The sequence below is a fragment of the Pan troglodytes genome, chromosome 23 (genome assembly GCF_028858775.2).
Source record: "Pan troglodytes isolate AG18354 chromosome 23, NHGRI_mPanTro3-v2.0_pri, whole genome shotgun sequence".
NCBI lineage: Eukaryota > Metazoa > Chordata > Mammalia > Primates > Hominidae > Pan > Pan troglodytes.
The window spans coordinates 25337160-25362435 of record NC_086016.1 but is presented as its reverse complement, the minus strand read 5'-3'; the positions used below and the strand labels follow the sequence as shown (position 1 = coordinate 25362435).

General features: G+C 53.3%; 1 long non-coding RNA gene and 1 pseudogene across 1 annotated transcript; one reads left to right on the top strand and one right to left on the bottom strand.

Annotated features, from left to right (window-relative positions):
- Positions 1-326: 326 nt before the first annotated feature.
- LOC100616014 (palmitoyltransferase ZDHHC8-like) lies at positions 327-11272 on the top strand (annotated as a pseudogene).
- Positions 11273-15932: 4660 nt separating this feature from the next.
- LOC134809738 (uncharacterized) lies at positions 15933-17671 on the bottom strand. Its single transcript, XR_010156199.1, has 2 exons — positions 17593-17671; positions 15933-16079 (listed from the first exon to the last, which is right to left on the bottom strand). It is a non-coding gene; the product is annotated as an uncharacterized LOC134809738 (long non-coding RNA).
- Positions 17672-25276: the final 7605 nt, after the last annotated feature.

Below are 25276 nucleotides of genomic sequence, written 5' to 3'. Positions count from 1 at the left end.
CGGCCCCGGCCCGGGCCCGCGCCCGCGCTAGCGCCGGCGCCCAGGTGAGCGCCCCGCCCACCGCGAGGCCCAGCCCGGGTCCGCCCCTGGCCCGCCCCGGCCGGCCCAGGGGAACTGGGCGGATTCCTCGCGCGTCAAACCACCTGATTCCATAAGACATTCATCCTCCCGGAGGCCCGCGCCGCCCTCGCCCTGCGCGCCTAGCCTTGTCCCGCGGCGAGGCCCGGCCGGAGCGGCGGCGCCTGGATGTGGACCTGGCTGCGGGGAGACGGGCGCTGGCCCCAAAGCGACTTTCGGTCCTCGACGCGCCCCGCCCCACCCCTACGATGAAGAGGGCGTCTGCGGGAGGTGAGTGTCTGCGGTGCGGGCCTAAGCTGGCAGTCAGGCCCTTGGATGGGGAAACAGGCAAGTTAGGGGGGGCCTAAAAGAGGTGGATGGGGTAGGTGGAGCCGTAGACAGATTTGGGGAGGGGACTAGCTTCCAGGTCGAATCCCTAGCGAAGCCTTGCCCATCATCCAAGCCCCACACACCACTGACCCCGCCCCCTCCCAGTCCAAGGGCAGCCTGGACCCGCTAGATAAGCCGCTGGACTTGGGGCCGGCGCTGCCCCCCCAAGATAGAGGCTGGCACGTTCAGCAGTGACCTGCAGACCCCACGTCCAGGCAGTGTTGGTGAGGTCGGGGCAGCCACACCGGGGGAGGGACATGGGTTGACCCCCATCTGACCTCAGTCTGACAGTGGTCTACATCCCCAGAGAGTGCCCTGTTGGTGCAGAGGACCAGCCTCCGCCACCCCCCGACGCCTGCCATGTACAAGTTTAGGCCGGCTCACGGGTCCTAAGGCACCTTCTGTGGATGAGGAGAGCAGGTAAAGAGGCGTGGCCTGCCCCCCACTCCTCCCCCGCCTTGCCCTCTGCCCCCTGCCCCCTGCACGCCCAAGCCCTGTCCCCCCAGGCCTGCCTCCAGGAGCTCTCCCCACAGCTTTCACCCCGTGAAGGCCCCCCCCCCCCCCAGCCCCACCTCTCCAGCAGAGGCCACATCCCCTGAGGCCACACCGCTCAGGGCTCTGCCTGGGTCACCAAGGGCCTTGTGTGACTGGTAGGACCCTGCCTGTGTGCACCCAGAGCTGGGACCCACGGAAGGGAGCAGGGTGTCCTGGAAGGGGCTGGCACGGGACGTCCAGGCTTGGCATCTGTCCCTTGGCCAGCATTGTCCTAGGCCAGGTGGGCGGCTGGCCCCAGGAGCACTGTGTACCAGGATGCGTGGAATTCCACCATTAGTCACTCTTTAAGGCCTATGGGAAGACTTTGGAAGAATTTGAGACCTGCTGGGGAAAGCACATTTTTCTTCCCTGAGTTGCATGAGTGCTCTGTGGTCACTGGAATGGTGAGCAGCACAGGGCGGTCTGTGCAGTGATCAGGAATGCTGAACAGCCCCAGGGCGCCATCCCTCCTTCTGGGCCACCCGGAGAGGCAGGCCTGTGGCTGGGCCCGTGCACCCAGACCAGCCCCATCCCTGGGGACCTCTCCCCTCAGGATTGATGTCCTTCCTGGAGAGAGTCACATGGTGGAGCAGTGAGTCTAGGCTCCTTATCAAGGGTCTGAGTCTGCAGGCATGTAGGGGCCACGCCTCTTAGGAGGCGGTAGCCCTGCTTGGAGATGAGGGCTCCGGGTATGTCATCTTCCTGGGATTCCTGGGTCCAGTGGGAGATTGGGTCTGGTTGGCCAAGTGCATTGAACCTACATTGGCCCTGATCCCCTTCTGGCTTTGTGGTTCCTGAGGCTCTTGTCCCTAGCCCAAGCCCAAGCCCATGCCCACGTGCCCATCAAAGAGGCTAGACGAGGCCCCTCCTCCTTGTGGTTGCCCTGAGTGGTAGGCCCCTGGGACTGCGTAGCTCAAAAGGCTGATCCCTGGGTGTCTGCAGTAGCCAGCTGTGGCCTCCCTCCTGCTGCAGAGCCCCTGCCCCTCAGCCATGGATGCTCAGGGACAGGGCCATGGGTCACTATGTGGCTCTTACGGCTCCTTGAGGCCCAGTTCCTGAGGCGGCGGTGCCAGGTGTGGACCCCGTGGGTGCTGACTGGCAGCTGCAGGCAGGGTAGCAGGTGGGCAGTGGTGAGAATGCCTTCTCCCTACAGGTTCCAGGCCCCGATTCCCTGATCCTGGGGGACGACAGCATCCATAGCCTGGACTTTGTGTCGAGCTGAGCCTGGACCTCCCTGACTATGGGCCCGGGGGCCTGCACGCAGCCTACCTGCCATCCCCACCGCTCAGTGCCTCTGATGCCTTCTCATTGCTTTGCGCTCCCTGAGCCTCAAGCCGGCAGGGCAGAGACCACGTGGCCCTGCAGCCCCTGCGCTCTGAGGGTGGGCCCCCCACGCCCCGCCGTAGCATTTTTGCCCCCCATGCACTGCCCAACTGCAACGGCAGCCTGTCCTATGACAGCCTGCTCAATCCTGGCTCACCTGGTGGCCACGCCTGCCCTGCCCACCCAGCAGTTGGCATGGCCGGATACCACTCACCCTACCTGCATCCTGGGGCAACGGGCGACCCGCCACGGCCCCTACCCTGCAGCTTCAGCCCCGTGCTGGGCCCCCGCCCCCGGGAGCCCTCGCCTGTGCGCTACGACAACCTGTCCAGGACCATCATGGCATCCATCCAGGAGCGCAAGGACAGGGAGGAGCGTGAGCGCCTGCTGCGCTCCCAGGCCGACTCACTCTTCGGCGACTCAGGCGTCTATGACGCTCCCAGCTCCTACAGCCTGCAGCAGGCCAGTGTGCTGTCCGAGGGCCCCCGAGGTCCCGCGCTGCGCTATGGCTCCAGAGACGACCTTGTGGCCGGGCCCGGCTTCGGCGGCGCCCGCAACCCTGCCCTGCAGACGTCACTGTCCTCGCTGTCCAGCTCCGTGAGCCGTGCACCGCGGACGTCGCCCTCCTCCCTGCAGGCTGATCAGGCCAGCAGCAACGCCCCGGGGCCCCGGCCCAGCAGTGGCTCACACAGGTCACCCGCACGCCAGGGCCTGCCCTCCCCGCCCGGCACTCCCCACTCACCATCCTACGCGGGCCCCAAAGCTGTCGGCTTCATCCACACGGACCTCCCAGAGCCACTGCCCTCGCTGACCGTGCAGAGGTGGGTGCCGGGAGGTGCGGGTGGGCTTCCTGGCACAGGGCAGCTGTCCAGCCGTCTGCAGGGCCCCTCTTGGCTGGGCACTTATAGGTCATCCCAGGGGCCTGAGTTTTTCTCTGGGGATGGGACCGGGAGGATGCGCCTCACCCTGCCTTGAAGGCCTTGGCTAGCCCGTGTGGCCCAGCTCTGAGGATGTCCTGGGCATGCTCTGGGGACAGGGTATGAGAATTTGTGTCCTGATCCCAATGACTTGTTCTTCCAGAGCTGGCACAGACCCAGCATGTGGGAGGCCATGGGGCTTTCTCTTTGGGGCCAGTATCATGTGGTAGCCTGGGCCTCCTTTAGGCTGTGGCTCTGGCTTCCTGGGTCACAGTGGCCCTGTCTACCCGGTGCTCTCCCTGGGCCTGCTTTGCTGCATCTCTGGGAGGCTGGGGCTGAGGATATTACCTAGCAGCAGAATGTGCCTCCCTGGGTGGCCGGGCCCTGGCCCTCCCTGTGGGACATAGTTCTAGGAAGCAGGGGCTTCCCTGCTCGTAGTGGGGAAACTGAGGACTGGAGAAAGCAGGCTGGCTCCAGGCACCCAGCAGGTTGGTGACTGAGAAAGCAGGGTCAGCTGGCTTGTAGGCCCAGGCCCAGGTAGGAGAGCTGCACACCTGCTGGGGCCAGGACCCACGCCGCGGATACATGGTGTCCTCACGGCATCTGTTGTCTGTCACCCCGTCTGGGCCTGGAAACCTCAAGCACAGACTCAGCTGTTTCCTGTCATCAGATGCGGCCCCAGGGGGAGAGCCCAGCCCAGCCCAGGCCACTTGGCCACAAAGGGGCTGAGGGCACAGCAGTCCAGCCCTGAGGAGGCCTCCCCTACCCCACAGGGTAGGAGTCTGTTCAGCTTTTGTGGAGTTGGGGAGGAGGCTGCCACTGGGAGTGATGAGTGGGGAGCCCGAGACCTGGAAGTGGGCAGCATTGCAGCCAGGCAGGGATCGCAGCCCAGGGACAAAGGGCTCTCACCTCGAGAAAGTTTAAGCAGCAAGGATAGAGCTGCTGTTGGTCAGTGCTGGTGGGCAGGAGGGCAGCCCCTCATTTTCCTGAGAGAGAGCAGGAATGAGGCCAGGCAGAGTGGCCGGGCTCCCAGTGCAGAGCAGGGCAGGGGCTCCATTCAATGCCCACCTGACTGCCCCATGCTCTCTGTGGCCAGTGCTGCCTAGGGACCCAGGAACTTGGGAGGGTGGTGGCAGTTCTGACGACATCTGTCCTGTGATGGCACAGCCGCTCCCCAGGCAGGCTCTGCATCTCCCTCCTACTTTCTGGGTGAACCCTCCGAGCCTAGAGGGCAGGGACTGCCCAGGGCCCCACGACATGGCTACACCAGTCCATGTCTGTGTCATCTCTGTCCTGTTGCCTCCTCTGTCCTCTGTCCCCATGTGTTCGTGTGTTCAGCGTGTGCATGCGTGTATGTGCTTGTTCTGATGCAGGGACCACCCTCAGCTGAAGACTCCCCCAGGTAAGCTTAATGGGCAGTCTCCGGGCCTGGCCCGGCTGGGACCTGCCACAGGCCCCCTAGGGCCCTCTGCCAGATCTACGTGGCACACGCTGGTTAAGAAGGTGTCTGGCATGGGTGGGACCATGTACGAGATCTTGGTGTGAGGACTGACCGCCACCCATCCGCCGTGGTGCCGCGGGGACCAGGACCCCGCAGCGCACCCCCGTTCCCCATCAACTTCTCTGCCCCAGGGACCCAAGGCCCCCCCAGCCTGGTGTGGACCCATCGACGGGAGAGAGTGCCACGCCTCCACAGCTTGCCCCAAGCGCTCTGCCTGCCCGTCCACTCATCTGCCCATGGGGAAGTTGGCTCACTGGGCCAAGGGCCACTGGGCTGGTCTGTGTCTGGGCCCATCCCATGGCTGGGGCAGTGAGAGGGCCCAGTCAGTCTCTTTGGGGCACCCTCTCTCAGCCAGGCTTGGCCCACTCCCATCACCCATGCACCCCAGGTCATTGCCAGGCCAGCCCCCAACGGTCCCCTTACGGATGGGTCCCAGAGATCGACAGAGGCACCCAGGGCCCCCGCCGTCCTTCCGACACAGCCTGTGGGTTCCCAGACCGAGTGTCCCCAGCCAGGCTACTCCTAACGCGTTGCCTTTCATGGACCCCGCTGGAAGCTCGTAGCTTGGCAAGGCCAATGATGCTTCTGCTGTGATCTGCTCTGGGTGGTGGTGGATAGGTGGACAGATGGCCAGCCATGTGTCAGTGCTCCGGCCGCCGCCGTCCCTTTCACCAAAGCCTGAACCTTTGTTTATGCTCTTATGGGAGGCAACGGGGCAGGCGGGAGCAGGCACGGGGGTGATGCTGCCATGGGGCCTGTGACACCCAGAGCCCCCTCCCCAGCCCTCAGGCCCTCCCTGCCAAACTGGAGAACCCCGCCCCAAGGCATGCCACATCCCCAGCCCCGGCCTGGCTGCGGTGCTCACGCCGTGGCAAAGCACACTGGGGAGGGGTCAGTGCTTCCCTTGGTGTCAGGGACCTGAGAGTAAGCACACAACAGCGTCCGCTTGCGTTGTTTCTGTTTTATGTTTTTATATCTACATCTATATATCTATAATTTTATTTAAAAAAAGTTATTTTGATTCTTTCCTCGGGCAAGGCCAGGACTGTTGCTGCAGGACCCCCAGAGTTAGGGGAGGGCAGGGGCCAGGCCTCAGAAGAGGGGGTGGCTGCTGTCTGGTGTGCAGGGGTCGGTGGGTTCCTTGGGGGCATTTCTGTGGACTTGGGCTGAGTCAGAGGCTTGGGAGGAGGGGGGTGGCCGATGGTCTGTGGCTGGGAAGTGTGAGGGTCTCTCGCCTTGGGTCTGCATCAGTTCTGGCAGTGACAGGGTGTTTGGGGGAAAGACTTGGGTCTGCCGCTACCCACAGGGAATCCCAGGAACCCAAGAGCTTAGGGAGATGAAATGGGGGTGCATAGGGGCCACCTGCTGGCTCAGGGCCCTGTAGGGGCTGCTGAACCTGCTAGAACTCTCCTGCCTGCCAAATGCCAGGAGCAGCGCTGAGGGAGTGTGAGGGGTGCACAGCTGTTCGGGGCTGAGACATCCTGGGCTGGGGCTGTCTCAGTGCGGGAGGGGTGTGAGCTCTAGGGCCCTGAAGCTGGTGCCGTGCTGACCAACTTTCTGCTTCTCTCTCATGGATGCCACGGCCCACAGGGGGTGGATTGGCACTTGCACCCGTGGATGGGGGCAGTGTGGCCAGCCTTGGGTGCCTCCTGGGCTGCACCTGTGCCACCTTGGCCGCCCGGAGGACCACCCACCACTGCGGGCCCCCTGGAGCCTGGTCGCTGGGGCACCCCCATGCGGGGCCATGTGCTGCCTGCCCTTGGCTGCCTCCAGTCTTTTCCCCAGCCTTTCCGGACCCTAGCAGGATGACAAGTAGGCGGCTCTGGGGTCTGGGGCAGCCCAGCTGGGGACCCAGGAGGTCAGACTGCCATGGACCCTGGGGCAGGGCTGGGGGTGACCTGGGCTCTCTTCTCCACCAGCCACAGCTTGACAGACTCCCAGCCTGCCAGCGCCCGAGACCCTGTGTCCACGTGACCTCAAGGAGTCCCCCACCTGCTGCAGGGGTTGCAGCACCCCACAGGGGGCAGCTGCAGAGCTGTGGGGACCAGCACAACCTTTGCCCAGCCTCCGTGCCCAACCAACCTCTTTAGACTAAGCCACTTCCTTCTCTGGGAGCCCAGGCCTCCGTGGAGTGGGCTGGGTGGGGGGGGGTCTCAGGTTGCCCCCGAAGGTTTCTGTACTCCTCCTTCCCTTCCCCTGACACATGAACAGATGACTTAACTTCCTGGAGCTGCCAGCCTGGTGAGCCATTGGCCCCTGCCTGCCACCAAGGTCCTGTGGTCATGGCCAGCTCTGCCTGGGCCCCACTGGGGTTGCCTGCACCCAAAGATGATGCCTCTGGGATCTCAGAGGGCCCGAGGCCCAAGTCCTGTGTCCTCCAGCAGTGGTACAGCCTATGGCAGCGTGGCATCCCGTCCAGCCCTTCTCCAGCACAGGGTCCCTGTCCCTAGTTTACCTTGGGCTGCGGCTCTATTTCTCCCATTTTGGGATGAGAAAGCCACAAAACCATTCTCTATTGTTCTTAAGGGTATCCCTGCTAATTAATTCCCCAGATACAATTTTTGGTGTTGATCTTCACGGTTCTGTCTACCAGTGTGGCCCCCTGCACCGGACAGGGCCCTGGGTTGGGGAGGTGACAGGACCTGGGCAGGGAGGGTGGTGGCCAGGAAGGGAGGGGAGTTGCATGAGGGGCATGAGGTCAGTGGATCAGCAGGTTCAGCGCTGAAAACCTGACCTCTGAGGTCCCTGGGAGGGCCTGGCCCAGGGGGCAAGACCTGAGGACCCCCCAGTCCTTATTGCTGTTGCCTTTCAGTGGAGACCCTCCTAAGATGCCTTAGGGGGTCAGAGCCCCATGCAGAGGGGCTGCCTTCTGGAGGGCAGGTGGGATGTGGGGTGGGAAGCCGGCCCTGAGCTGGGGTCTCCACCCTGAGGGACCCTCGCTGCCGGATCGCCCCAGCGTCCCTTCCCCAATTTCCACAGAGACGTGCTCACCGGCTACATATGTCATGATTCTGTGTCCAACCACATGCCCAACCCTCAGGACAGACCCCGCCACCCCCCTTCTCTGCAGCTCCTGGCAGGGACGGTGCACAGTGGTGCCGTGTGCAGGGGGCAAGCGCAGCCACTGGGCATCTGGGGCAGCGCTGGTCGCCTGGCCACCTCCTTGCTGGGGCCGCTGGACCTCCGGCCTAGAAGGACAGGAAGCCGTCCACCTCAAGGCGCAGGAAGGGCTCCAGCAGGGCCCAGAGCTTCCAGACAGTGGCACGGCTCAGCAGGGGCGGCACCAGCCCCTCGAAGGGCCTGGGGTTCACCATGTACACGTAGGCGACCAGCAGGGTGCCCAGCAGCAGCCTCAGGATCACCAGCCTACGGGCGGCGGCAGTCAGGGCCAGGGGCATGCAGGGGGTCTGGGGGCTGGGCTCTGCCACACAGTCACCTACCAGAGCTGGCCTGCCAGGCCCTTGGAGCCTTCCAACTTTGGCCTCCCTTTCTGTTGGGGAGGGGAGCCCACTCCGAGGGTCCAGGCTGAGGGCGGGGATCCCTGGCTTTGGGAAACCCTCCTCAGACAGGGCTCCCCGCACCGCAGCCCTGGCCCCTTCCTCCTGGACAGGCTCCTGCAGCCACTTTTCAGACGCCCCCCACCCTGGACCTGCTCTGCTGGAGCTCATTTCTCCCCCTTGCCCAAGCAGGGTGCTGGGTGGGGGACTGGTCTCCAGGCCCAGAGTGGGGCGTGGGAGGCTCACTGCCATGCTCGCCATCTGCGGCTCCTTTCTGGCCTGAGTGTGGCACTGGGCCCGCTCCCTGCAGAGGCCTCACTGTCAAGACCCCACGCCCTCCACCCCCAGCCTGGCACCCACCCCCGGCTCAGTGCTATGGAGGTAGGGGGGTAGGGTCAAGGATGTATCTGCCTTGTCTTGACCAGGACCCCTTCCGAGACCCTGTTCAGCCGGCTCGGCCCCTGCCCCCGTGTTACCTGAGAATCCCCAGCTGGATGTTCTCCATCTGGTCCAGCACGCTCCAGATGTCCTCCTTGAGGTTCTAGGGGCCAGAGGAGGTAAGCACATGAGGCCCCTGGCCCTGCCCTCCCCGGCCTCTTGCCCGCCAGGCCCCGTCCTTCTGGGTGCTGCCCTGTGGGGACCTACCAGGAGCCCGGTGGCCTGGTTGTTCAGGGCCATGTGCATCTCAGCCATGTTGTCCCACGCCTGGGAGAAGGTGGGGTCACGCCTGAGGAGCAGGACCCACTGGGTGGGCCCCCAGCACCCCTCCCCCTCAGCCAGGCGGGCACCTCTGTGATGACCATCTTCTTCTCAAAGCACAGGCGGATCTGCTGCAGCTCGTTCTGAGGGTGGGGCCCAGGGTGGGCTTGGGCAGCATCAGCAGGGTGGCCGGTACCTCCCCGCCGGGCCCACTGGCCTACTGCACGAAGACCTCCCTCCCTAATGAACCCCTCAGGGCCACCTGGAGTGCTGTACGAAGCTTCCTTCCCCCACAGCCCCTCCCCCAGGCCCACCTGGGACTGCTGCACGAAAGCCTTTTGCCCCTGGGACAGCTGCTGCCACAGCAGCTGCAGAGGTGCCCTGTTCCCCAAGGGCTGCGTGCCAGCCGGGTTGGGGGGCTGTGGGAGAGCCCCCAGATCAGCCCCAAGGCTGTGGGCTAGTGGGGCGTTGGCTGCGTGGGGTCCCTGGGCCCTGTACTTACCCAGGCTAGAGCAGTGCAGCTTGAGTGTTCGGGACACAGGGGCAGGAACTGCTGCCCCGGCCCCAGGAGGGCCCCCAGCTGCTCCCGAAGGTCCTGGTTCTGCCTTTTCTGGGGTGGGGGGCAGAGAGAGAGGACTGCCTGTCATGGCCGCTCCTGGGGCTGGGGCTGGGGCTGGGGCAGGGGCGCCAGGTGATGGGTGGGTGCTCACCAGGCTGTGGTTCTCCTGCTCCAGGAAGGACTGTTGTGCAGAGCCCAGAGGCCCACACTGAAGCTGGGACAGGGCTGCCTTGGGCAAGGCCAGGGCCCCTCCCTCCCGTGACAGGGGTGGGCATGGGCAGGGTCTGACCCCGGAGCCAGTGAATTCCCCCTGCCTGGGAGCCCCCTGGTTCGACCCTGGGTTCAGGGGCCAGCCCCACCCGAGCCCTGATTCCAGGTCTCCTTGTCTCAGCCCTTCAGGGTTTCTCGCTCTCTGCTCCTCGCTGGACAGAAAAGATCCTGGCAGCCTCGCCCTCCACCCTGGATCCCCTCCCCCCTCCCCCCTGCCCCTGGGACTGGGTAAGGTCTCTGGGACTGCACTGAGTGAGTAGAGGAGATGGGGCCCAGGCAGGGTCACACTACAAATCCCTGGCAGTGCTAGTCCAGGCATCCTCCATGGCTGCTGGAGGCTGCGGCTGGGGGACACTGGGGTTGGGGGTGGCCGCAGGGGCCCAGGGTTTTCAGCCCCTCCATCCCTCCCTGCAACCCCTTCCGGACCCCAGGTCCAGGCTCTGGCCTGGCCCGACCTGCTGCCCTCTTATTGAGGGCTCTGGGTGACCCACTGGCTCCCAGTCACAAAGGCCTGGGTGCAGCCAGGGAGGTCACAGTGGGCCCCTTCCACCTGGTCCTGAAGCTGCCCCGCCTGATGACCTCACTGCCTCTGACCCACTGACCCACCATGCGAGTTTTTTTTCTTTCTTTCTTTTTATGGGAAAGGGCCTTGCTCTGTCACCCAGGCTGGAGTGCAGTGGCACAATGATGTCTCATTGCAGCCTCCAATCCCTGTGCTCAGGCAATCCTCCCATCTGAGCCTCCCAAGTAGCTAGGACTACAGATTTATGCAACCATGTCCGGCTAATTTTTAAATTTTTTGCAGAGATGGGGGGTCTCCCTGTGTTGCCCAGCTGGTCTCAAACTCCTGGCCTCAAGCGATCTCTTGCCTCAGCCTCTGAAAGTGTTGGGATTACGGACATGAGCCACTGCACCCAGCCTGGTTATTTTTCTTAAGATGTAAAACAGATAATACACACACACAGTGTGGATTCAAAAAATACCAAACAATAAAAATGGTGCCCAAGCCTTTCCCACTTCTGTCTCCTGTCCCTGCAGCCAGGAGCCGCCTCTTTAAGCTCCTCCTGGAGGTGGGCTGCCGTCCCCTGCCCCTCGTCCCCACAGAAGAGGTCATTCTGTAGCCCAGCTTTTATTTTCATCTAATGTATCTCTGAGGTTTTAAAACATTCTTTTCTAGCTGTGTATTGAACATTTACTTTATGCCAGATCCAGTACATGCCATTGTTATCCTGTTTACAGGTGGGGAAGCTGAGGCAGGAAGCCCTTTAGTCACTTGCCGAAGGCCACGCTGTTACCCATGGGACCGGATTTGGGCGGCCGAAGAGCACTCATCCGACAGTGGGGCCGGATTCACGCCCTGGGCCCGTTCCCTCCTGCTCCCTGGTGCTCCTCATGCCATCGGCCCCACTGCCTCTCACTGCCTGTGAGTCCCTGTGCCCGTGTCCTCCTTCTTGAACCCCTCAGCCCTCAGTTAACCCTCAGAAAGCTGGCTCGGAGAAGTCCTTGTGTGGTACCTGGGAGGCAGAGGTTGCCGTGAGCCGAGATTGTGCCACTGCATTCCAGCCTGGGCGACAGAGCGAGACCCCATCTCAAAAAAAAAAAAAAAAAAGGCCTCACGGGACTAGAAGCGTCTTACCCTGACCTCACACCTGCTGGACATCAGGCTGGGGAGAGAATCGGGGAAGAGGGCATTTTCCAACAGGACTGGAAGGCCAGTCGTGGTCCTTGGTGGTGAGAGCTAGCCAGGCCGCCGGCCTTCTCCCCGGAAGCCTGCAGGGTCCCCTCTGATCCCTGCACCTCTGGGGGGTCACACCAACTGCGGGTGTTTCCTCACCACGCTGGGTGCTTGGTGAGCACGTTCTGCCTTGAGACCTGGCATTTCTTTGATAACATTTCTTCTCGTTTCCTGCTCATTCTGGAACTCCTGTCAGATGTTGGGCCTTTTGGATAGATTCTGTGAGTCCTTCTTTCTACCTTTGCTTATAGATAAGACTTTCCTTGAATCCAAACACACACACACTCTCTCTCTGCTTTTTAAAAAATTGGTTTTGGGGCTGGATGTAGTGGCTTACACCTGTAGTCCCAGGCACTTTGGGAGGCCGAGGCAGGCAGATCACTTGAGGTCAGGAGTTCCAGACCAGCCTGGCCAACATGGTGAAACCCTGTATCTACTAAAAATACAAAAAGTAGCTGAATATGGTGGTGTGCACCTGTAATCCCAGCTACTCAGGAGGCTGAGGCAGGAGACTGGCTTGAACCAGGGTGGCGGAGGTTGCAGTGAGCCGAAATCACACCACTGTACTCCAGCCTGGTGACAGAGCCAGACTCTGTTTTAAAATAAATAAAAATAAAAAATTGGTTTTGGATTTTAGCAGTTTTTCATTTCCTGTTTTTCATTTCCAAGACGTCTCTATCATTCCCCGAGCTCACCTCTTCTTGTTCCAGAGAATTCAGTTCTGCTCTTAGGGATAAAGTGGGTTTGGAAGGCGAATCTTTTGCTTTCTGCATTTTCTCTCATGGTTCTTTTTTGTTTATTTAGTCTTGGAACTTCCCATGAGACTCAGTGCTCAAATGTCTGGCTTTTCTTTCTTTTTTTTTCTTTTTTTTTTTTTTGAGGCGGGGTCTCGCTCTGTCACCCAGGCTGGAGTGCAGTGGCGCGATCTCAGCTCACTGCAAGCTCCGCCTCCCGGGTTCACGCCATTCTCCTGCTTCAGCCTCCAGGACTTCAGCTTCAGGCTCCTGCTTCAGTAGCCGGGACTACAGGCGCCCGCCACCACGCCCGGCTAATTTTTTTGTATTTTTAGTAGAGATGTGGTTTCACCGCATTAGCCAGGATGGTCTCGATCTCCTCACCTCGTGATCTGCCTGCCTCTGCCTCCCAAAGTGCTGGGATTACAGGCGTGAGCCACCGCGCCCAGCCTTTTCTTTCTTTTTGATCCCTGTTTATAGGGGAGGCAGGCAGAGCTGCCCGGCACTCCTCTCTCCTTGTTAACTTGAGAAAGCCGGACACCCAGGTCTTGGAAGGGAGGCCTCCTGCCTCCGGGCAGCATCTCGGGCTGCAGGGCTGCAGTCTGGAGTGGGGACAGACTGTTTAGACCTGTTTCTAAAATAATAATAAAAATAATAATAATAATAAAATGTATATTTCTAACTTCAGTTCAAAGTTAAGGCCAGGTGCAGTGGCTCATGCCTGTAATCCCAGCATTTGGGAGGCCGAGGCAAGAGGATCACTTGAGCCCGGGAATTCGAGACCAGCCTGTGCAAAATAGTGAGACCCTGTCTCTAAATAAAAATAAAAAGTAAACAAAGTCAAATTTTTTAAAAAAAATCAGAACAAAAGCCGGGCACAGTGGCTCACGCCTATAATCCTAGCACTTTGGGAGGCTGAGGCAGGTGGATCATGAGGTCAGGTGTGCAAGACCAGCCCGGCCAAGATGGTGAAACCCCGTCTCTACTAAAAATACAAAAAATTAGCCAGACGTGGTGGCACGCGCCTATAATCCCAGCTACTCCAGAGGCTGAGGCAGACAATTGCTTAAACCTGGAGGGGCGGAGGTTGCAGTGAGCCGAGATCATGCCACTGCACTCCAGCCTGGGTGACAGAGTGAGACTCCGTCTCAAAAAACAAACAAACAAAAAAACAAACCCCCCCCCCCAAAAAAAAAACATCAGAAGAGAAACGTTGAACTGCATACTTCCAGGCCCAACAGAGTAGAGGTCAGCACAGGCGCAACCAGGTTGCATATCTACATACAATCTGCCCTGGCAGGAAGGACATCCTTTTCTTCCAGGTTTAACCACTCTAGGTGACCCAGATTATTTTAAATTATAGCATCAACAATTTAAAGCAGCTTTTACTGTAAGGCACAATCTCAATAATTAATAGGGCAATATAATAAATACATAAAAGCTCAGGGAGAAAACAAGACTCTTGAATGGGCCTGGAAGTTTTGCCATGTCCCCCGAAGTACTCTCGGTTGCATCCTTCGGAACCTTTCAACACATACACATATACCTCCCTCATCCTTTTGTGAAGAGTGTCTATTAATCACTAGATTAAGAGGATTTGGATAAAATTTATAAACGTACAAACTGTGCTACCAAGGACTGACACATTTACTTTTCTAGCTCATCAGTTTATGTCCTAGAAAAACTCCAGATCCACATTAACCAGCTGTTTCCTATTTTTCATTTTACGATGGTGTTTCCACTTTCACCTGCAAAGTGACTAATAGTAATACCTATTACAGTAATTTAAGTAACACCATTTAGAGTAATTTCATCTTTAGTACTGTATTTATACTACTAAGAAAGCCGCCAACGATTCGAGCTGCACTCACTGGTGAAACCCTATGCTATATATGTAATTAATTTATTTCCTAAATTCTTACCTTCCTCCACCCCCTCCATTGGAAAATAAACTCTAAGAATGCAAAAGTTTTTGTGTGTTTTTCTTCAACGCTTAGAGCAGTGCCTGGCACCTAACAGTCAATATCTGCTAACTTTGATGAATGAATGGTATATTTATATTATGCAATATTACTATGCAGCCATGAAACACAATGAGTTAGAGTGGTACCAGCTAATTTAATGGAATTTCCAGAAGTATGAAATTAAGAAAACAAGAAGAAAAGTGTCAAAAATATCATCCCACTTTTTTTTTTCTTCCCTGAAACGGAGTCGTGCTCTGACACCCAGGCTACAGTATAGTGCTGCCATCATGGCTCACTGCAACCTCAAACTTCTGGGCTCAGGGAATCCTTCCGCCTCAGCCTCCCATGTAGCTGGGACTACAGGTGTGTGCCACAACGCCCAGCTAATTTATTTTAAATTATTTTTTGTAGAGACAGGGTCTCCCTATGTTGCCCAGGCTGGTCTCAAACTACTAGGCTCAAGTGATCCTCCCACCTCAGCTTCCCGAAGTGTTGGGATTACAGGTGTGAGCCACTGTGCCCAGCCTAATCCCACTTTTTAAAAAGTATACCCCCAAATCCATACACTGGTGAGGAAGTGGAGAACGTGGAATCCTCATACACAGAATTTAAAATGGTACAGCTCTGGAGAACATTATAGCAGTTTCTCAAAGTGTTTAACATAGCTACTACACGACCCAGCAATTCAACTCCCAGATATACACCTGAGAGAACTGAAAGGATATGTCCACACAAAAATTTGCAGAGGAACTTGTACACACTTGTTCACAGTAGCATTATTCATAATAGCCCAAAGTGGCAAAAACGCAAATGTTCATCAACTGATGGACAAATAAAGCATGAACAACTGATGGACAAATAAAGTATATCATTCAGCATATAAGAAATGAAGTGCTAATACATGCTACAACAGGGATAGACCTTGATAACATTTTGCTAAATGAAAAAAGCCAAACAAAAGGTCACATGTTGTATGATTCCATTTACATAAAAATACCTAGACTAGGCAAATCCATAGAGACACAAAGATCAGTGACTGCCCAGAGCCAGAGGGAGTGATGAATGTGAAATGGCTACTAATGAGTACAGACTTCTTTTTGAGGTATTGAACATGTTATGGAATCAGATGGTGGTGATCAATGCATAACTTTGTGAATATACCAAAAACCACATGAAAGGTACACTTTAAAAGCCTGAATTTTAAGGTATGTGAATTATATCTCCATAAACCTGTGATTTTGTTAATATACGCTTATTTGCAAATGAATACATGGATAATGAGGAATAATATGAAAGGTTAATGACAACCTTGGTGATAGGGTACAGGAGACTGGGAGAGGAAGATAAGTGTTGAGGTAGAAGAAGACAAAAAATAAAAGACCAAAACAATAATCCAAAGCCAGGGGCCATGAGTTGGGAGATGGAGCAAGACGAAGTGTACAAAGAAATGAGCATAAATCATAAAAATGAGGGAACTAGGGTTGAAAAATCCAGCAAGTAGTTTGTAATGGGGCAGACGAAGCAAACCTAAGTAACTGCAATGATTCAACGCAATTTGCAGAAAATGCAGAAGGGCGAGAAAAACAATGAAAAAATGGATCAGAAGATTTAAAATTGGCTCTACCCCACCAAAGTTTTAAAAAGCAAGCAAGAAGAAAATTCAGTTGCTCCTGGGCAAGAATTCTTGGGCCCAGTGGGGTAGAACCAAACCGTGATAAGGAGACACCAGTGTTTTGTAAGCAAGAGAATATATTAAGGAGAGAAAAGGGGCATTTATTGGGAGAAGAGGTCTCACTGTGATTGTTCTGGAATAAAGTAGCCCCATCGGACTGCCTCAGGAACTCATGGTGGAAGAGGTGCCACTGGAAAATGGCTTAGTCGGGATCTTCCCCAAGAACACTAGAAGAGAAAGAGGAAGAATAGAAGAGCTTTAAATTTTAGCAGATATTTCTTTTTCTTGTTTAATTAAAATAAATCTTATTGACCTAATATTTTTGAGACTGGGCTCTTGCAATGCTGCCCAAGCTGAACTCAAACTCCTAGGCTCAAGAGATTCTCCCACTTCAGCCTCCTGAAAAGCTGGCACTACAGGTGCACACCACTGGGCCCAGCATAATGGCTATTTCTTGACAAATCTTGACAATGCCACCAGTATGTTTTTCTTTAGAGACAGAGTCTCGCTTTGTAGCCCAGGCTGGAGAACAGTGGTGTGATCCTGGCTCACTGCAGCCTCAAACACCTGGACTCAGGAGATCCTCCTGCCTCAGCCTCTCAAGTAGCAGAGACTACAGGTGCACACCACCACACCTGGTGAATTTTATTTTATTTTTTTTATTATACTTTAAGTTCTAGGGTACATACACCTGGCTAATTATAAAATGTTTATCTGTACAGACAGGGTCTCGTTATGTTGCCCAGGCTGGTCTCGAACTCTCAGCCTCAAGCAATCCTCTCCTCTTCACCTTCCAAAGCCCTGAAATATGCCCAATCCAGCCTGCCACCAGTTTCTTTGCATACTTCTTTCCTAGGATTGACCAAGACCTTTACTTTCTTCTGTGTACAGCTCAGCATTGAAAAAAAAAAAAAGTTTAGGCTGGGCACAATGGGTCACACCTGTAATCCCAACACTTAGGGTGGCCAAGGCGGGAGGTTTGCTTGAACCCAGGAGGTCCACACCAGCCTAGGCAAGATGGCAAGACCACATCTCTCCAAAACAATTTTTGTAAAATTAGCCAGGTGTGCTGGTGCGGGCCTGCAGTCTCAGCTAGTGAGAAGACTAAGTCAAGAGGAACCCTTGAACCCAGGAGTTCAAGGCTACGGTGAGCTGTGATCACCTCTCCAGCCTGGGTGATAGGGTGAGACTCAGTCTCTGAAAACAATTAAAAATAAAAAAAGTTGAATAATGAGTCTTCTTCTTAGAGGCAATGTATTTTTCCTCTTTAACTTTTTGTTTTCCTTAGGCTATATGCACAATAGACAAAGTTGAAATTTAATCTTAATCTCTTAAACCCTTACTGTCCAAACACATCAAACTCAAAAACAAAAACAAAAAAGGTAAAAGGTCTATAAGAGAAAAAAGGGGAGTGATCTGTGTCAAATGTACATTCCTTCCACAATTTGGGACAAAAATGATGCCTACCTGGTCTCTGGGTGCCAAAATAAGACATTAAAGACACTCCCCTCCTTCAAGAAATAAAATTGGAATCAGACACTAAGATACAATTAAACAGACTTTGAAAGTTGGTACGCACTACTGGGAGGTGTCTCACAGCTGTCAGGGTCAAGTGCAACTAGAATAAAAGCTCCTAAGGGCAGAAACTAAGTGGCTCACTTCCTCTGTAACACTGCCGTGGCCAGCACTGTACCAGCACCCCAGCAGAGTCAACAACTTTCCGTCAAGCCACACACTTACGGTCTCATTGTCCAGTGGAGGCCGCAGACGAGACATAGTGTGCGAAGTCCCAAATGCACAGGGTGCCAGAGGGTCTGCGGGAGGCAGGAGGACTAGGGAAGCCTTCCAGGCAAGGTGATGCCTGAGCTGAGTTGTTTTTCTTTTGAGTTTGGAACATTAATTTAATCGGAGGAAAACAAGGGACATGAAAAGGGCAAGGAAATAAGAAAATGAGCTGAGTTTTGAAGGCAATGATCAGATGAAGTGAGAGAAGAATATTCCAGCAGAGGGAGACAAGGAGACTGCAGAGATTTCAAGGGGCCAAGAGCTGTTCGGTGCAGCTCAGTGAAGCACGTAAACAGAGGTGGGGGAAGGAGAACAGGGGTCAAAGCCCAGTATTGAAGTGTTCTGGATACCAAGCTAAGGAGACCTTATTACGAAGGTACTGGGGCTGCTGAAGGGTTTAAATGGGAGAGTGATTGTGAACAGATTCATAGTTTGGAAAGATACAGGCAGAAGTAAACCTTTGGATTTAACCAAAAAATAAAGGACAGAACCACAATGAAGATGTTGGAAAAGATCAGGAAAAACACTGTTAAAAGATATTCTCGGGGCCGGGCGCAGTAGCTGACGTCCGTAATCCCAGCACTTTGGGAGGCCGAGGCAGGCAGATCACGAGGTCGGGAGATCGGAGACCATCCTGGCTAACACGGTGAAACCCCGTCTCTACTAAAAATAAAAAAAAATTAGCCGTGCGTGGTGGCGGGCGCCTGCAGTCCTAGCTACTCGGGAGGCTGAGGCGGCAGAATGGCATGAACCCGGGAGGTGGAGCTTGCTGTGAGAGGAGATCACGCCACTGCTCCAGCTTGGGTGACAGAGCAAGACTCCATCTCAAAAAAAAAAAAAAAAAAAAAAAAGAAGATATTCACTCTCTTCTCTTATTTACGGATTTTCTTTATGGAGTTACCAAATTATTCTTTGAAAATAGAGAACTCAGAAGTGGCTGAGAGCAGTCAGTCAGTCTTCAGAATGTAAAAACTACTATTCTGAAGAAGTAGATATTACATTATTAATTTCATTTCAAGATGCTTTAAAAACGTGCCTTTTGAGACACTGCAGGTTTTTTAAGAGTATGTCACAATAACTAAATCTTACTTGAAATTAACAGAAGAAGAGCACTATAAATTTTAAAGGCTTCACAGACACAGGGATCATCTGTTATGTTCACTTTGGAACAGATCATAATTGTCCCTCCCTCTCAACATACCCAAAATACATTGTTTAAGGCTACTTTCTTAATGGTCATGTTATTTCAGAGCAAAAGACTGGGGTCACAATGATTTGAGCTGATAGAAAACCCCATGGGGGTTCTTTACCTTGCAGCTAGTCTATTCAGTACTAACAATTCCAACCACCAGAAGGAATTTCCCTGCCTAGGCTTATTTTGTTGGCACACCACAACACACAAAAAAAATCTCCTGGGGCCGAGTGAGGGGGTTTGTGCCTGTAATCCCAGCACTTTGGGGGGCTGAGGCGGGCGGATCATCTGAGGTCGGGAGTTCCAGACCAGCCTGACCAACATGGAGAAACCCTGTCTCTACTAAAAATACAGAATTAGCCAGGAGTGGTGGCACATGCCTGTAATCCCAGCTACCTGGGAGGCTGAGGCAGGAGAATCACTTGAACCTGGGAGACAGAGGTTGAAGTGAGCCCAGATCATGCCATTAGACTCCAGCCTGGGCAACAAGAGCAAAACTCTGTCTCAAAATAAAATATCTCCTGACATTTTATATCTAATAAGAAAAGATCTATTTAACAACGATCAGAATAGGAACATCTTTCATGCCAGGCAAACTTAAAAGCTTTCTCAGTAGACTGTGACAAATGACCTCAAAATAAACTCATATTTACTCTTAAGAAATAATTTGTATTTGAATCTTCTTAACAACAAAAGCCCCAGGAACTTTTTCCTGAACTCCCAAACAGCAGCAAAACGAGATTCTCGGCTCTCTTTATTTTTACAAATCACAATAAGATAACTAACCTTGTATTTGCTATTATTTACATTTACCGTATATCACCATTTACTATCACCATCATTTCATAAAAGATGCTTTATTTTAACACCAAGAAAGCAGGACTTTTTTTTTTTTTTTAGAAAGGATAGTCCTTTAATCGAATAAATTTAATTATATAAAAGACTCCCAATATTGTCCTTTTTTTTCTTATTTCTGTTCCCTTACTGAGCTGAGCAGTTTGCATAATACCACACACAGGTTAGTCATGTGATTTAAATATGTATATGATAGTAATTTTGATACTATCACTTAAGTCATTCGAAATATCAGATGCACTGTGTGTCAAGTCAGTTATAGAGAACCACTGCTTCAGAGAAATCACATCTGAGGAGGAAACACCGCAGATATACCCCCTAAAAGTTCACCTTTGAAACAGAAATTTTGATACAAACTTCACTTTAACTACAACTGTAATTGTAATTATTACAGTTATTCTCCACTCACTAGATACTGTACTTGACACTCATGTTATTTGGTCGGCTACCAACGTGCACCTGTGATAAAGCTTTCCTATGGCACAACATTCACTTTCTTACTGAAAATGTCAAGAAAACCCCTACACACCTGCAACCATTAGGAAGCATTCTCCAGCTATCAAAAAAGTCACTGAATTGGCTAAGCGACTCTGTGTGGTACACACTAAATCAAAGGGGAAAAGGTGTTTTTTTGGAGGAAAAAAATACTGGATCAGCCATTTATTCATAGAAACAATTTTACCCACAACAATACTTCTCCTTTCACTATATACCCTTCTATATTGGTTTGGTTATTGTATAACATACATGTATATTGTTATGGCTGGGGATTTTTTTTTCTTTTTTGAGACGGAGTCTCATTCTGTCGCCCAGGCTGGAGTGCAGTGGCGAGACCTCAATTCACTGCACCCTCCGCCTCCTAAGTGATTCTCCTGCCTTGGCCTCCCGAGCCGCTGGGATCACAAGCGTGTGCCACCATGCCTGGCTAATTTTTATATTTTTTGTAGAGACCGGGTTTCACCATGTTGTTATTGAACTCCTGACCTCAGGTGATCTGCCCTTCTCGGCCTCCCAAACTACTGAGATTACAGGCGGGAGCCACTGAGCTCGACCTTGTTATGTCTGGTTTTTGTTTTGTTTTTTTGAGATGGAGTCTTGCTCTGTCACCCAGGATGGAGTACAGTGGCACGATCTCGGCTCACTGCAACCTCTGCCTCCCGGGTTCAAGCAATTCTCCTGCCTCACCCACCTCAGTAGCTGGGATTACAGGCACGCGCCACCATGCCCAGCTAATTTTTGTATTTTTAGTAGAGACAGGATTTTACCATGTCGGTCAGGCTGGTCTCAAACTCCTGACTTCAGGTGATCCACCCACCCTGGCCTCCCAAAGTGCCAGGATTACAGGCATGAGCCACCGAGCCCAGCCTAGTTTTTAATTACTAAGAAAAAATTACTATAGTCCTTTTGGTATCACCTACATTGCCAAAGCTGCAGTCCCCCTCCACTCCCGGAAGCCACCAGAAATGACTGCTGTTGTCTGCAAAGCCCACAACTCTGATTTCATCTCAAGATATGTCCTACTGGGTGACTGCAAATGTCATTCTTTAAAGGCTTGTATCTGTTACAAGCTTGGGAAATATTATCAATGGCTTAAGAGGCTCTTTTGACAAAAGAAAACACTGTTCCCTGTAACCCCAGCTAGTCAGGAGGCTGAGGCAGGAGAATCGCTTGAACCCAGGGGGCGGAGGTTGCAGTGAGACGAGATCATGGCCCTGCACTCCAGCCTGGGCGACAGAGTGAGACTCGTCTCAAAAAAAAAAAAAAAAAAAAAAAAAAGGAAGAATGTGCCCAACCTTCATGTCATGAAGGCCATGCAGTCTTTCAAGTCCCGAGGCTACTACATGAAGGAACAGTTTGCCTGGAGTCATGTCTGCTGGTACCTTACCAATGAGGATATCCAGTATCTCCGTGATTACCTTCATCTGCCCCTGGAGATTGTGCCTGCCACCCTACGCCGCAGCCGTCCACGGACTGGCAGGCCTCGGTCTAAAGGTCTGGAGGGTGAGCGACCTGCAAGACTCACAAGAGGGGAAACCGACAGAGATACCTACAGAAGGAGTGCTGTGCCCCCTGGTGCCGACAAGAAAGCCGAGGCTGGGGCTGGGTCAGCAACCGAATTCCAGTTTAGAGGCAAATTTGGTCGTGGACGCCGTCAGCCACCTCAGTAAAATTGGAGAAGATTATTTTGCATTGAATAAACTTACAGCCAAAAAGACTTTTTAAAAAAGAAAAAAATTATATTATGTCGCAAATGAACCCGTTGCAATGATCATACAGGTTTTTTCCTTTGATAGTTTGTACTACTTTAATAGTTTTTTCTTTTATTACATCATCTTAGTTTCCTAGGAAAACCCCAACTTGGTCGTGATACATGTTTAATCCATTGCTGGATTATTTGCTAATATTTTATTTAGCATTTTTGCATATATGTCCATAAGAAGTTAGTCTATACTTTTGCCTCCTTGTACTATTTATGTCTGGTTTGGTTTTAAGCTTATACTAAATTCACAATGAGTTGGGGAGAATTCCATTTGCTTCTTTTTCTGGAAGATTACGTAGGCCGGGGTCGTGTGTGGTGGCTTATGTCTGTAATCCCAGCACTTTGGGAGGCCAAGGCGGGCGAATCACGAGGACAGGGGTCGAGACCACCCTGGCTAACACGGTGAAACCCCGTCTCTACTGAAAATACAAAAAATTAGCCGGGTGTGGTGGCGGGCGCCTGTAGTCTCAGCTACTCGGGAGGCTGAGGCAGCAGAATGGCCTGAACTCGGGAGGCGGAGCTTGCAGTGAGCCGAGATCGCGCCACTGCACTCCAGCCTGGACGACAGAGCGAGACTCCGTCTCAAAAAAAAAAAAAAAAAAAATTATGTAGGCCGCGCACTGTGAGTCGTGCTTGTAATCCTAGCACATTGGGAGGCCGAGGCAGGTGGATTACCTGAGGTCAGGTGTCTGAGAACACCCTGACTAACATGGTGAAACCCCGTCTCTACTAAAAATACAAAAGATTAGCCAGGCACACCTGTAATCCTAGCTACTGTGGAGGCTGAGGGAGGAGAACCGCTTGAACCTGGAAGGCGGAGTTTGCGGTGAGCAGAGATCACGCCACTGCACTCCAGTCCGGGCTACAGAGCGAGACTTCCTCTCAAAAATAAATAAATAAATAAATTATTTTTAAAAAATTCTGTAGAAGATAAAGACTTTCTGTTCTTCTTAATGTTTGCTGAACTTATCTATAAAATCATCTGGGCCAGGTGCTTTTCTTTGGTTTTGTTTTTTGTGAGATTTTTGACTGGATGGGATACAGATTTTAAAATAAACATTCAATTCCTTTAATGGTTCTAGATCTAGACAAGGTTTTCTGCTTCTTCCTACTTCGTTTTTATGAAGTTATATTTTTCTTTTGAGCCGGAGTTTCTCTGTTGTCCAGGCTAGACTGCAGTCACCCCATCTTGGCTCACTGCAACCTCCGCCTCCCAGGTTCAAGTGATTCTCCCGCCTCAGGCTCCCGAGTAGCTGGGACTACAGGCAAACGTCAAAACGCCCGGCTAATTTTTGTATTTTTAGTAGAGATGGAGTTTTGCCATATTGGTCAGGCTGGTCTCGAACTCCTGACTTCAGGTGATCGACCTGTCTTAGCCTCCCAAAGTGCTAGGATTACAGGTGTACATTTATTTATTTATTTGAGATGGAATCTTGCTCTGTATTTATTAATTTATTTATTTGAGATGGAGTCTTGCTCCATAGCCCAGGCTAGAGTGCAGTGGTATAATCTTGGCTCACTGCACCCTCTGCCTTCCAGGTTCAAGCGATTCTCCTGCCTCAGTGTCCCGAGTAGCTGGGATTACAGGTGCCTGCCACCACAGCTGGCTAATTTTTGTATTTTTAGTAGAGACAGTGTTTCACCATCTTGGCCAGGCTTGTCTCGGGCTCCTGACCTCATGAACCACCTGCCTCAGCCTCCCAAAGTGTTGGGATTACAGGCCTAAGGCACATGCTCAGCCATATTTATTTATTTAATTATTTAGAGACAAAGTCTTGCTCTGTCACCCAGGCTGGAGTGCAGTGGCGCCATCTCAGCTCACTGCAGCCTCCGCCTCCGAGGTTTAAGCGATTCTCATGCCTCAGCCTCCTGAGTAACTGGGACTACAGGTACTCACCACCACGCAGGGATATTTTTTTCTGTTTTTTTATAGAGACACGGTTTCACCATGTTGGCCAGGCTGGTCTCGAACTCCTGACCTTAGGTGATCTGACAGCCTCGTCCTCTCAAAGTACTGGGATTACAGGCATGAGCCACTGCGCCCGGCCTCTCACTACGTTTAAGTGATGCCATGGCTCATGCCTGTAATCCTAGCACTTTGGGAGGCCAAGGCAGGTGGATCACCTGAGGTCAGGAGTTCGACACGAGCCTGGCCAACATGAGGAAACCCCGTCTCTAGTAAAAATACAAACATTAGTCAGGCGTGGTGGTACAAGCCTGTAGGCCCAGCTACTTGGAAGGCTGAGGCAGGAGAATCACTTTAACCGGGAGGCAGAGGTTGCAGTGAGCCAATATCATTCCACTGCACTCCAGCTTGGGTGACAGAGTGAGACACCGTCTCAAAAAAAAAGAGGAAAAAAAGAAAAGAAAAAAATATGATGCCGGGGCATCTCGGCCTCAATACCTGCATGAGCACAGTCATGTCCAGGCCAGGGCTGCTGGTCGAGGTCCGGCCCCATCTCTTCCAGCAGAAAGGGAGTAAGCTTGCAGGGAGGCTGGGGGACAAGATCCCAGGATCTCGGCCTCTGCTCACGGATCAGCTCTGAGACCCCGAGTGAGCTGGGGGTGCTCTGTGCGCATTGGTTTCCCCAGCTGTCAAGTAAAGGGATTGGATGAGGAAGTCTTGTCAAGGTGGAATGATCTCAGATTTGGGGCAGCAGTGAATGATCCCGCTCCCTGGGCCATGCCAGTGGCCCGGCCTCGGCTGAACACAGCCCCAACACTCTGGAATGGGGATGAGGGGGCAGTCAGCTCTTGCTCCTAGTAAGAGAGATGCAATAGGGCTCTGTGGCTGAGCTGGGTGCCTTGCCTCACACCTGTAATCCCAACCTTTGAGAGGCCGAGGCGGGAGGATTGCTTGAGGCCGGGAATTTTGAGAATAGCCTGGACAACATAGCCAGACCCCATGTCTACAAAATAATAAGAAAACACACAGCTATAGTCCAAGCTACTTGGCAGGCTGAGGCAGGAAGTTCCCTTGAGTCCGGGAATTGGAGGCTGCATTGAGCTATAATCGCACCACTGCACTCCAGCTTGGGTGACAAAGTGAGACCCTGTCTCTAAAAGAAAAAAATATTGGCCTGTGAGCATGGGTTTGAGTTTCAAACAGGAGCCGGAGGGTAGGGACAAACAGTGCTGTCACCCTTAGGTGCTGAACACTCAGAAACGGGTCAGCGGCAGCCCTTTCCTCACCTGCAGACACCAGATTGGGCAGAACAGCACGTGGCACTTGCAGCTCTTGCAGTGAGGGCAGAACCCAGTGTCAACCCTTCTGCCTGTGGGAGGGGCTGCTGAGGCCTGCGGAGAGGCCAGGGTGGAGGCTCGTCCCCTTG